Genomic DNA, 13,849 nt, shown 5'->3' on the forward strand with positions numbered 1-13,849 from the left:
TTGCCAAAACCTAGAAGGCCTATTGCCTTTGCAAACTCTATGTACTTGTCACAGGAATAGCAGCTGAAACTGCCAAGGCCACTCTGCCCACAACTTCACCTGTTGTTGCCATATTGTTCTTGCAATATTTCTGGGCACCAGGACCTGAAGGATGCCCTTTATAGAATCAGCTATGCAAGTTCCAAATAGGACCAGTTATATACTGCCTCCTGATGGTCAAGATAAATAAAAATACCATTCAGGATATACACTGTGTAAAAATAGAGACATTCCTACCCACGGGGAGAGGAACTATAAGTCTTGTTAAACTCAATAGAAAGGGCACACAATATAACATTCACAAGTAGTCCTCGACTTATGACCACAATTGAGCCCAAGAATTCTGTTGTTAAGTGAGGCAGTTGTTAAGTTAATGTTGCCCATTTTGTGATCTTTCTTGCCACCGCTGTTAAGAGAATCACTGCGGTTGTCCAGTTAGTAACTTGGTTGTTAAATGAATCTGGCTTCCCCGTTGACTTTGCTTGTCAGAAGGTCGTAAAAGGGGATCCTGGGACCCTGGGATGCAGCAACAGTCATAACTATGAACCAGTTGCCAAGCATTGAATTTTGGTCACATGATCTGCAAAGGTTGTAACTGTGGAAAATGGTCATGTCACATTTTTCAGTGCCGTTGTAACTTTGAACGGACGCTAAATGAACTGTTGTAAGTCAAGGACTATCCATATATGTCACTGTCTGAGAGCCTAGGAAAAGGAAAGGGAAATACATATACTATTCTAATCTGTATATACCAGGGGTGGGTTACGGCTTCTTTTACTGCCGGTTCACTCAGGGATGCGTTTTGGGTGCACCCGTGCTTGATGCATGCTATGTGCACATGGACAGTACTGAAAAATTGCTTCTGCGCATGTGCAGAAGCAAAAAAACAAGATGGTGGCACCTATGGCACCGCCGATAAAACCGGTTTGGGGGCATGGGTGGCCAAATTGCTACCTACTTATCCAAACCAGTCCAAACCGGTAGGAACCAGGGGTGGGTTGCAGGCGGTACACCCTGGTACAGGTGTACCGGCGCCTGCCAGGAACACTGGGTACAGTGCCAGTATGGTGTTCTGGAGGGCCTACCCGCCCGCCTGAGCTACCTACCTATATTTGATGAGCCGAGGTGGCGCAGTGGTTAAATGCAGCACTGCAGGCTACTTCAGCTGACTGCAGTTCTGCAGTTCGGCTGTTCAAATCTCACCGGCTCAGGGTTGACTCAGCCTTCCATCCTTCCGAGGTGGGTAAAATGAGGACCCGGATTGTTGTTGGTGACTCTGTAAACCGCTTAGAGAGGGCTGAAAGCCCTGTGAAGCGGTATATAAGTCTAATTGCTATTGCTATTTGAGCTCTTTGGTGCTAATGCGCATGCACACAGCGTGTACGGCACCTGCACGATGCTCCGCCAAGTAGTTGGAGTGTAGCTGAGGCGTTGAGGAGGCATTGCGGAGGTGTCACGGAGGCGTTGTGGAGGCAAGGATGCCTGTATGTGCGCGCGTGCTGTGCACGTGCATGTGGGGAATGCTGGGCCCCGTTGCACCGTACCAGTTGCACAGGGATCCAGAACCCACCACTGGTAGGAACCCACCTCTGGTATATACCATTCTTCTGCAAAACACTTTTGCTCCTTTCTGGCTTCAAGCTTTTCCTTTCTGTTGTTGACTGCAAAGTAATTTCTCATTACAAAGTCTTGCAACTTGCTAATGTGTGCTAATGTGTAAAGTAAAGAGAAAATAAGAAAGGGTTGCTCACTTCCTCTGACTTCCTCTGACTACCTGACAAAAATCATCATGCTTTATTGCCCTAATTAGTTTTCTTGGTATTTTATGCAAAGGTTCCAGGGTGCTTAGAAAGTTAATAGGGGGTAATGGAGTGGAACTTATGGAATGTCTTCTCACCCCACAAAGCACTCCTTTCCCTTGCTGATAACAAGTGTGTGTGTGTATTTGTGGAGGGGGGGGGAATTCCTTTTTTTTTAAGGAACAAAAGTTCAGTGAGTTGGGGGAAGCTGGTTTCATAATTAGCTCAAAATTACTAACGCCTGCATTAGTAATGTCCTACACCTGCATACCACTGCAGGATATGAGACCCAGGTCCAAAGTATAATGCGAATTTCTGCCAATCTCTGAATCAAGACAAAAATGGGCCAGCATAATTTTTCCTGCAACTGAGCTCTATTCTGCCTTAGTAATAAGCCCATCACTGGTACTGTCCTTATAGGATTAAGGATAATATAGGATAAATGCAGAACAATGATGTCTGGATTCTCCTTCCTTCCTTCCTTCCTTCCTTCCTTCCTTCCTCCCTCACTCCCTCCCTCCTTTCTCTAGATAGCATAAAGATTAAAAACCTAAAACCAAAAAAGTTTGGCCAAAAAGATAATGGGACAACAAACACACCTTATCCAAAAAAGTAGACATATCAAATGTACAGGACATAAGGAACAACCTTGAAGGGCAGGAGGAAGGACCACTACCAAGGCAATGATCAGATAAGTGGGGCTTGAGTCCCAGCCAAGAAACTATTTTGAGAAAATGTCTCAGACAAGTGAATGTCTTCCCCAGATCACATAGGGATAAAATGGGATGGGCGGGAGTACATTTGACTTGCAAGATTCTGTTATTTAGCGTTACCATAAAAGTAGTCCTGATCTACACTGCATTTGTTTCTTAGTTTTGTATGTAACTTGCAGGCTTTGTATAACTGAGTTCATCCAATTTCCCCCAAAGCTTTTTTTTTGGGGGGGGGGGACGACAGGTTTTTATATATCTTGTCAAGTGTTGCAGGATCAGATGGTCCAAATCTTCAGTTTGTTATGAAAGAAAGAAAGAAAGAAAGAAAGAAAGAAAGAAAGAAAGAAAGAAAGAAAGACAGACAGAGAGACAGAGAGACAGAGAGACAATAGGTTAGGATAGGATAGGATAGGATAGAATGATGGATGGATGGTTGAATGGATGATAGATTAGATAGGTAGGTAGGTAGGTAGGTAGGTAGGTAGGTAGGTAGGTAGGTAGGTAGATAGATAGATAGATAGATAGATAGATAGATAGATAGATAGATAGATAGATAGATAGATAGATAGATAGATAGATAGGATGATGGATGGATGGATGGATGGATGGATGGATGGATGGATGGATGATAGATTAGACAGATAGATGATAGAATAGAAAAGAATGACAGATAGACAGACAGACAGACAGACAGACAGACAGACCAACCAACCAACCTTTATGGTTATTTTTACTGTGTGCACATTCACATACATTAAAAATGAAATTCTGTTGCCTGCTCTCAAAGTGTACATATATATAACACACTTATAGACATCCTATGCAGTACATATGTATATATCTACACCCCTACATATAAATATTAATCACTGTCCATCTTGAATACGTAGCGGAAAGAGGAAACTTGAGAATTCACAAAGCTGACATGTAGGGAACAAAACTGTGGCTGAATCTGGATGTTCTGCTTCAGATACCCCGAACCTCCTCCCAGAAGGCAACAAGGAAAACAGGCCATGAAGAGGATGTGTAGCGTTCCAGGCAATCCCACCGAGCCCTGTTCAAGCAAAGCAGGGTTGTCACAGAGAAAGTGCGATTCTTAGGCCCTTTCAGACAACATTGCCTAGGGCAGTGATGGTGAACCTTTTTGCCATCACGTGCTGAAAGTGGGGGGAGTGCAAGGGGATCGTGCGTGGGCATGCCCACACCCATACTTCTATGTGCGTGACACACACACCCCGTGCATATGTGTGCAACCCCTGCCCTCCTCCCCACTTCCCTGAAGTCTCTAGAGGGCGAAAAACAGCCCTATGGGCAAACCAGAAGTTTGGGAACGGACTTGCATGTGGTGCTGGAGCTGACAGGGCAAAGCCTCACGTGCCCTAACAAATGGCTCTGTGTGTCACCTGTGGCACGCTTGCCATAGGTTTGCCATCTTGGATCTAATGGGATTTTCAGATAACATTCTCATCTGGTATCTCTGTGATGGGAACCAGTAACTTTGGATATTTGCCTCAAACTGTGAGATGGATGGCATATAAATGCAATAAATAAATGCAATCCTCAATCATTCAATTAATCAATCTCCTGATAGTGCTGCACTATCTTCCCCAATTTGGAATTATTACTTATTTTGATAGTGTAACTTAATAGGGTGCAGCATGGGAAGAATATAGATACATACAATACTTGGTGCAGCACTTAGAAACAAGAATAAAAATAATGTTTATTGTTCACCTTTTAAAAGCCCTCAAGGCAGTTTGCTCTAGAAACATTCATACGAGCCATTATTATTAATTTGCAAGAGTTCTATAGGAAATCAAGAACTTTTAATTGAAGATGTCAGAGATTGAATCTACCACCTTCCATTTCCAAAATTTGTTTACTACCACTGATCTAAAGGTAAAGGTTCCCTCACACATATGTCCTAGTCATTCCCAACTCTAGGGGGCAGTGCTCATCTTCGTTTCAAAACCAAAGAGCCAGCGCTGTCTGAAGATGTCTCCGTGGTCATGTGGCCGGCCTGACTAAACACTGAAGGCACACGAAACGCTGTTACCTTCCCACCAAAGATTGCCCCTATTTTTCTACTTGCATTTTTACATGCTTTCGAACTGCTAGGTTGGCAGAAGCTGAGACAAGTGACAAGAGCTCACCCCGTTATGTGGCACTAGGGATTCGAACCGTTGAACTACCGACCTTTCTGATTGACAAGTTCAGCCTCTTAGCCACTGAGCCATCATGTCCCTATACCACTAAGCTACACACCTGTATTAGATATCTAGTTGGTTTTCTGAATTTATCTTGACAATTTGTATGACCAGGAGAACATGAAGGTAAGTAAAAAGCATCTTTATTATCATATAAGAGGTTGTTCCTTGGCCAACTGCTTGTGAGCAAGACAAATATTTCTTCCCGAGCCTGCTTCCAAATAAATATTCTCCTCTGGATTTAAATTTGGCATGGATCCTACTTCGTAGCGGGGAATCCTCTTTATTTGGAGAGATAGCAATTCATCTTTTCTGCTCGAAGATGGTTTCTGTTTGAATGTTTTCCAATCTAAATCCAGATTTGAGGGGGTGGGGAGAGAAAATACTCCCGTGTCAATAGTTACTATTATTGAAAGCATTTTACTCTACAGTTGTTTTTAACTGAGAAGCAAACTTCTCAGTTGAGCCCCTAGGTAGCAAAATGAGCAGGCTATGCAGATCATCTAACCACAGTTTTCATTATGGTGAGATCCTTTATTTATTTATTTAATTTATTGGCCACCGATCTTACTATAGGGTAACTCTGGATGGCTCGCAGACATTAAATTAGGCTTCTGTTTATCTTAAAATCAGTCATCAATTCAGATTTTTCATCTGTATTAATTTCCATTAAAAAAAATCTGTACAAATGGAGTTTCCTCCTCCTTTCTCTTTCCATTCTCTATAATTGGGTGTCCCTGTCAAGTAAAAACAGTAGAAAAAAGCAGGAAAATATTTTTCCTAAAGAACTCTAGCTTACAAAGCAATGCCCACACATCTTTTTTCTCAATGAAGCATGCTCTTCTATAGGATTAATTCTTGGAACAGTGGACTATTATCAGAGGTGGGCTGCACATACGTTAACAACTGGTTCACCAGAAATGTAAGCGCACACGTGGCTTCCAATTCACAGCAAATCCTCTCAGGGAGCTGCAGTGAGTAGAGCAGGTGAGGCATGACAATCAGCGGGGCTTCGTGGGTGAGGAACAAAACCAGAGAGTGAGATAAATAGGACAGGCTAGCGCAGGGGCGAGTGGGCGGGCCCAGCTGATGGTTGGAAGTACCAGTTCGCCTGAACTGATCCAAACCGACAACATCCCACTCTGATTATTACTACTGTATTTTACAGAGTATAAGACGCACCAAGGTTTTGAAGAGGCAAATTTTAAAAAAAGGTTTGACACTCTGCAGACCTCCCAAAAACGGCCCGTTTTCCGCAAAAAAAATGGCCTGTTTTTTTGCCAAAAAGGAGGCATGGATAGCCTTTATAGAGTGCTCCTGGAGCCTGGGGGGGGGGGGAATTGAGCAAACAACGGCCCTGTTTTGCTCATTTCTGTCCTCCCCAGCCCCCAGGAGCTCTCTGGAAGCCTCCTACAAGCTATGCATGGCCATTTTGGTGAAGAGGGCAGGGTTTGGGGAGGCAAAAAAATGATGTATTCAGTGTATAAGACGCACCCAGATTTTCAGCCTTTTTTTTTTTAGGGAAAAAGGTGTGTCTTATACTCTGAAAAATATGGTAATTCTGTAAATTGATAGTTTTTAAGGAAAAATTTATTTGTTTCTTTATTTATCACATTTATTAGCAGCCCATCCGACAGTTCATGATAGGGAGTAAAGACATAATTAGGCTTCCCAACTACAAGTCCTCAAAAAATGATGAACTATGTTTCCCATTGATTGAGGTTGACCTGTATTATAATCCAAGATAGTTGTGAAAGAAGATTGGCTAAAACAATCATAACTGTCATGCACCATTGCTCCAATTCAAATACCAATCCACTCTGGCTGTATAGTATCCCGCTTTCTTTCCTTTTTGGGAAGGGGGGGGTAGGTTAAAAGCAAAAAAAGAAGATCAAAGCAAAGCATTCCCTTCAAAGCTTCATTTCTACATTGAATCCATAGTAATGTCTCATCATCCATTCTAATAACATCTCTGGAGAGAAGAAAGATTTAGATTTGCTAGGACTCTATAAGAATATTTATTCCTTACTTCTTTTTGTAGTTCTGAGTTGCTTTTGTTTTAAAAAAGCTGATTCTAATTTTAGGTTTGAAAAACAAATAGGGGGGAAAAAACCACATTAAACCCCCGAGTAAGTTTCCTCCAGACATCCAAATGTCAGGTTGGGATTACATTTGATATGTACCTGATTCCCACTGCAATACTTACCTCTCTGGGTCATGCTCCTAATTATAGACTTTGATGAAACTTCTAAAAAGATGCTTGACTTCCTAGAACATTTCCTAAACTATTTCGTTTTCACGAAGTGCCTGATGATTTCTCTTTCACAAATGGAACAACCACAAATTGTTATTGTGACTCTCTGTCTTTTTAAAGTCAAGTTCAGATTCAGCCCTCTACTTAGACAGATGGAGCTAATTACTTCAAGTGGCAAGCAAATTGGCTTAGAGAGCAAGAGTATTTTAACGCACTAATTGGTGTTAAACTGCCAATGCCTCCTGCCAATGGATTTTAACTGGACCCCATACAATACTTGGCTGCACATTGCTACACTGGCAGGACGTTGGCCTTCAAACCAAGGGGTAATTATCATTTGGGTCTTTTTGACTTCCTGCAGATGATTAGGAACAAATCTGGGGGAATGAGGGAAGCTTTTGAACTAAGAAAGAAATCTATTGCTGAATATTGCTAAGGGTAACTTGTAGATTTTATGTAACTTGCACAAGTCATGCTTACTTTTGAACTTAGATAGACATATTCAAGGCAGATATATCAATATAAAATTAATTTGTGCTTTGGGGTGTCATTAGGCAAACCCTACCTATTCATGGGACACGGTGGCTCAGTGGCTAAGATGCTGAGCTTGTCAATCAGAAAGGTCAGCAGTTCAACGGTTTGAATCCCTAGTGCTGCATGATGGAGTGAGCTCCCGTTACTTGTCTCAGCTTCTGCCAACCTCACAGTTCGAAAGCATGTAAAAATGCAAGTAGAAAAATAGGAACCACCTTTGGTGGGAAGGTAACAGCATTCTGTATTCCTTTGGCATTTAGTCATGCTGGCCTCATGACCACGGAGATGTCTTCGGACAGCGCTGGCTCTTCAGCTTTGAAACAGAGATGAGCACCACTCCCTAGAGTCGGGAAGGACTAGCACATATATGCGAAGGGAACCTTTATCTTTACCTATTTACACTAGTGTCCCTATATCACAGGTGTGTCAAACTCACATCGTTATGGCAGTGTCACGTGACATATTGGGACTTCCCCCCCCCTTTGCTAAACTGGGTGTGGGCTTGGCTAGTATGTGACGCCTACATCCCGCGGGCTGGGAGTTTGACAGCCCTGCTATATCAAACATTGGGAATGTAAAGCACAGAGTTTGTGTCATAACATCACACTGCATGTCTTGTCACTCACCCTCCCTTACCATATCCTACAGCTCTCTGCCTTTTCTGCCACTTACCGTATTTTTCAGAGTATAAGACACATCCTTTTCCCTCAAAAAAGAGAGTAAAAATCTGGGTGCGTCTTATACACTGAATACAAATTGCAAAAATGGCCAATGCATAGCTTTTAGGAGGCTCCCAGAGTGTTCCTGGGGGCTAGGGAGGGCAAAAAATGAGCAAAAAACAGGCCATTTTTGCTTGTTCCCCCCCCCAGCCCCCAGGAGCACTTTATAAGCCTCGTAAAGGCTCTGCATGCCCTCTTTTTTTTTTGACAAAAAATGGACCATTTTTGGGAGGTTTGCAAAGTGCTTTTTTTTTTAATTTGCCTCTTCAAAATCTTGGTGCGTCTTATACTCCAGTGCATCTTATAGTTCGAAAAATTCGGTACTCAGAAGACTTTTTTCCACAATGTTAGAAGTAAACAAGTGATGGCTGTTCTAAATCTCCAGCTCCAGGACTTCATAAGAGCTCTACTGACTTTCCTCTTCCTAAGCAGCATCTTCAGTTTCCCACTGGCTATGTCACATGGGGCATCTTGCCCAGAGACTGGGCACTTCCAGAAACTTACTTTACTCTGCAGGCAAAATAACCAGGCAGTGTTAAGACTCCAAAACCCCAATCTTGTATGAGGCTGAGAAAATGCAGAAATCTACCGCCTCCACCCAATCTTTCTGTTGCTTAATGTGGATAGCAATTCTAGTGAGAATTAGACGTTAAATGAAGTCATGGCCCTTTGCTGTTGATCACACAGAATCCGAAGAGCATCCTTTAAAACCTGCCAGGCTCACTTTCCATCCTTCCCTCTTACTTGCTTTTTATGCATACTTCTTGGAAATAGCTCTACTTTCCAGTGGGGAGGGGGGAAGAGTCTGCAAATTATGCAGGTAGTCCTCTACAACAGTTCATTTAGTGACTGTTCAAAGTTACGGAGGCACTTGAAAAAATGAGTTATGACTGCTTTTCACAACCATCACAGCATCCCCATGGTCAGAGGTGGCATCCTACCATTTTGGACTAGTAGCGGAAATCACAGGTAGCCCTGCCCACCCACCCTGGCTGTACGGCATCCCATTTAGGCCCTTTTTTTAGGCAAAGCAAATGCACGGAAGGCAGAGGGCATGCGTGGACACGTGCGCGCTCACATTTGCAAACTGGTAGGGAAGGTAAGTAAATACCATCCCTGCCCATGGACACATGATGAAAATCCGGACACTTGGTAACATACTGATATTTATGACGGTTGTGATGTAATACTTCAGACTCAAAAAGTGATTTCCAAAGGAAAGGAAACCCATAAAGGCTCTGAATAACCAGATGGGGATGATGAGTGCCTGACCCATAATGATACTTTTTTTTTCTGAATCAATGATCTTACTCCCCAAATGTTAGGAGGTCTTCACTGTTATGTCCTCTGAGATACAACTGGCATCTGGACCAATCAGGGCTTCTTCCTGATCCTTTGGCAGCCGTCCTTGGAGATATGACCGGCGGCTGCCGAAGGATCAGGAAGAAGCCTTGATTGGTCCAGACGCGGGAGAATTGCTGCATTCCCATTGGTTCCCCACCTGACAGCTACAAGTATAAATAGCTGTCAGGCGGGTGCTGTTCTGTCCTGTTCTTAATAATACTGCTGTTGTGAGTTAATAAAGAGTTAGTTGAACCAAACGTTCCCTCAGTTATTCATTCACTAAGGACTTAAAACTGACATTTAGCTTGTAATGCACATGTGTAAAATAGGGGTATTTTGGTACACAATCAACGTCAGAAAGCAGATATTGATAAAGAGCAATGATAAGAAGGATTCCTTGATAGGAGAAGGAGCTCAGAATAGATGGAAATTCTTTTTTAAAAAGACAGATATTAAAAGAAAACAGGTCTATATAGTTTCAGGAAAGTTGAAACTCAGAATGAGTTGAGGTGAGCCAAAAGTGAGATCTTGTGGGTTCAAAATGAAAGGAAAGAAAAAGAAAGGAAATGCCAGCTGTTTGGTGTAATATCACAAATAATAAAGATTAGTTACTCATTTCTTATTTGACTCTGATGTCTCTGAGAAGAAGATATATATTACGCCAGCCAATTATAAACCGCTAGTTGAAGGGAAAGGACTTTAGCTGGTGCTTGATAAAAAAAATACAGTGAAGGATTTCTTGTGACTTAAATGAGTTCAGATATCCAGAGCCAGATTAATTTCCTTCTATCATACTGAAGGAAATTGCTTATGGTCTAGCCATGCTTTTATGAAAACTCAGGAGAAATCATTACTCAGAATTAATCATGAATCAGAAATTATGAACCAGAATTAACTCAGAAAAAAATTGCTCAATCAATGGTCAGCAATATCTCCTTGACAAATTAGAGGACAATCTGAAGTGGACTATCCCAAGGATTCATTTTTTGGAAGTAGGACTCTTCAGTGTATTCATTATAGAGTTGATGAAGGGAATGTTTACCAAATTTTCAAGTAATGTAAAACCAGTGGGATAGCTGAAGCTTTCAAAGAGGGAGACAAAATTAAAAATGAGCTTGCTAGGTTGAAGCAGGCTGAAATTAACAGAATGAAATTGAATAGCGGGAATATGAAGATATTCAGTTGAAGAATAATTGGAAGGAGCAAATATAGGGTGAGGCCATGATGGCAAACTTATGGCATGCATGCCGGCATGGCAGCCCTCAGCAGCCCTCAACTCTGGCATGCAAATGTGTGCTGGCCAGCTGATTTTCGGCCTTCCAGAGGGCTGGGAGAGGCTGTTTTCGTCCTGCCCAGGCATCAGGAAAGCTTCCAGAACCTGGGGAGGGCGAAAACCAGGCCTAATGGGCCAACTGGAAGTTCGTTCCCAAACATCCGGTTGAGCCGTTGAGCCTGTTTTTCGCCCTTTCTAGGCTCCAGAGGCTTTCCTAAAGCCCAGGGAGGGCGAAAAATGGCCCAACAGGCAAACCAAGTTCATTCCCAAACTTCTAGTTGGGCTGTTGGGCCTCCGGAGCCTGGAGATGGTGGACATTACTCCCCCCAGTGCGGGGGTCGCTCGTGTATGCACAGTGGGGGTTGCTAGCACATGTGCTGGGGGGGTCTTGCGCATGCACAGATGATTGGGCATGTGCGCGCGATATGCACGTGTACACAGTTTTGGCACACCTTTAGAAAAAGATTAGCCATCACTGGGATAGGGGATGCCTAGCTTTAAAAAAAGTAATTGTGATTTTGGAACCGTAGTGAATCAAAAGTTAAACATACAGGCGACATCTATGTTCATATCAAGCCAACTTAGCCTGATCTTAAAAAAACATCCCTAAGCAGATAGACATTGTTAATAATGGAACTAGATTAGAAAATGAGAAAATGACCAAGAATATGGTAAGAGTAAACTATATTGTTGCTAGGAAAATAACATGGATGTATCTATCAACTCCCAGGAGTCAAATCCGAAGGAGATTTTATTTATGAAAGTATACTTTCCAGGTCATAGCAGTTCCAGTATATTAGATATTGAATGGACTGTACATCAAATATTGTGTCCGGTTCTGGACATTTTATTTCAAGGAAGAGTTCAAGAAATTGAAACCAAGTTGAGAACATAGGTGATTAGGTGAACCGGGGACAAAAATGAGGTCTTATGAGGAAAGACTACAAGAGATGGAGGAGTTTAGCCCTGAGAAAATAAGTTTGTATAGGATGGGTTGGGGGTGGGGAGTACAGGAAGGATTTTTTTCAGCTATCTGCAGGAATCTCACATAGAAAGCCAAGGTCTGTCCCAGACTGCAGATACAGAATAATGGTAGTGATAGTATCAATCAATCAATCAGAATAAAGCTGGAAGGGACCTTGGAGGTCTTCTAATCCAACCCCTGCTCAAGCAGGAGACCCTATACCATTTCAGACAAGTGACTGTCCAGTCTTTTCTTTAAAAAAAACCTCCAGTGATGGAGTTTCCACAATTTCCGAAGGCTGTTCCATTGGTTGATTCTCCGTATTTCTAGGTTGAATCTCTCTTGTTCAGTTTCCATCCATTATTCCTTGTCTGGCCTTCAGGTGCTTTGGAAAATAGCTTGACCCCCTTCCTCTCTGTGGCAGCCCCTCAAGTATTGGAACACTGTTATCATGTCTCCCCTGGTCCTTCTCTTCGCTAGACTAGCCATGTTCAGTTCCTGCAACCGTTCTTCATATGTTTTAGCCTCCAGTCCCCTAATCATCCTGTTTGCTCTCCTCTGCATTTTTTCTAGAGTCTCAACATCTTTTTTATAGTGTGGTGACCAAAACTGGATGCAGTACTCTAGGTGTAGGTCTTACTAAGGCTTTATAGAGTGATATTAGTATCTCACCTGATCTTGATTGTATCCCTCTTTTAAGGCAGTGTAGGATTGCATTGGCTTTTTTGGCTGCCCCTGCACACTGCTGCCTCATATTTAATTGGTTGTCCACTAGGACTCCAAGATCCCTCTCACAGTCACTGCTATTAAGCCCTGGTTTTACCCAGTCTACATATGTGCTTTTGGTTTTCGCTTTCCTAAATGTAGGACTTTACTTTTCTCTACATTGAATTTCATTTTGTTAGATCGGGCCCAGTTACAAGTAGTCCTTCCTGCATTGACTTTGTTTGTCGAAATTCAGTTGAAGAGATTGCAAATGACAGTCAGATGATCGAGGACACTGCAACCATTGTAAATCCGTGTCAATTGCTAAGCACCCAAATTCTGATCACATGACTACGGGGATGCTGTGATGGATGGAAATATGAGGACCACTCATAAGTCATTTTTTTCCATGCTGTAACTTTGAGCAACTGCTAAACGTTGTAAGTCAAGGACTACCTGTTATTGCTTGTAATGTAACAGAAAATAATCACCAAATCACAGAGCATTTCCATTTTCTCAAAACTGTTTCCAACATATATCAGATTTTTATAATATGATTACTTTACTGTACAAAAGTCATCTGTACCCACTCAGTGACATTTGATAGCAAGAGGGAAAATTTCTAGCTTTTTCTCCTTAACTATAAATGTAACAATGTCTGAAAAATAGCAGAAGATACAAACTATATTCACTCATTATCTCCCATTGTTTCCAATTAAAAACAAATAGATTAAATCTCATGTCAAAGCCACATATTTAGACTCTGGTTTCTAACATTGGTTAGATAATGAAGCAGAATCATGTCGTTTGTACCAATGCCATTACAGAATCTTCTGTTAGAAGAAAGTCATTTGATGGAACTTAAGAAATGTGTCATTTCTGTTCTGGTGCTACGCAATTCACAGCCTCCCCCAAGATCTGGGCGCTTCAACTCTCTTGGCTCCCCAGAAAGCTGACTTGTCTCTTCTCCAAGTGTTGGGTTGGGAGATTTGCTGAGCCCAGCCACAAACACAGTTGTATGGATTCTTTTAAAAATTTGAATTAGGTTGGGGTAGGGTTAAGAAACCATCCCCTTGTGGCACCTATTTTCTATTAACCACAAGGATTCTGGTCAGAGGTAGGTTTCACATAATCTTACCACTGGTTCACCGCGCACTGAAAATGTGAGTGCGCACGCCTTCCATGTGTGTGTGGCTTGCACACATTCATGCGGCTTTGAAAATGGGATAATGTAGCACTGGGGCGTGTGGATGTGTGAGCAGGCCCACTCGGGCCACCTGCAGGTTGCCACTACCGGT

This window comes from Thamnophis sirtalis, unplaced genomic scaffold (genome assembly GCF_051295495.1).
Source record: "Thamnophis sirtalis isolate CommonGarterSnake01/CBP01778 unplaced genomic scaffold, rThaSir2_p1.2 scaffold_7, whole genome shotgun sequence".
Taxonomy (NCBI): Eukaryota; Metazoa; Chordata; class Lepidosauria; order Squamata; family Natricidae; genus Thamnophis; species Thamnophis sirtalis.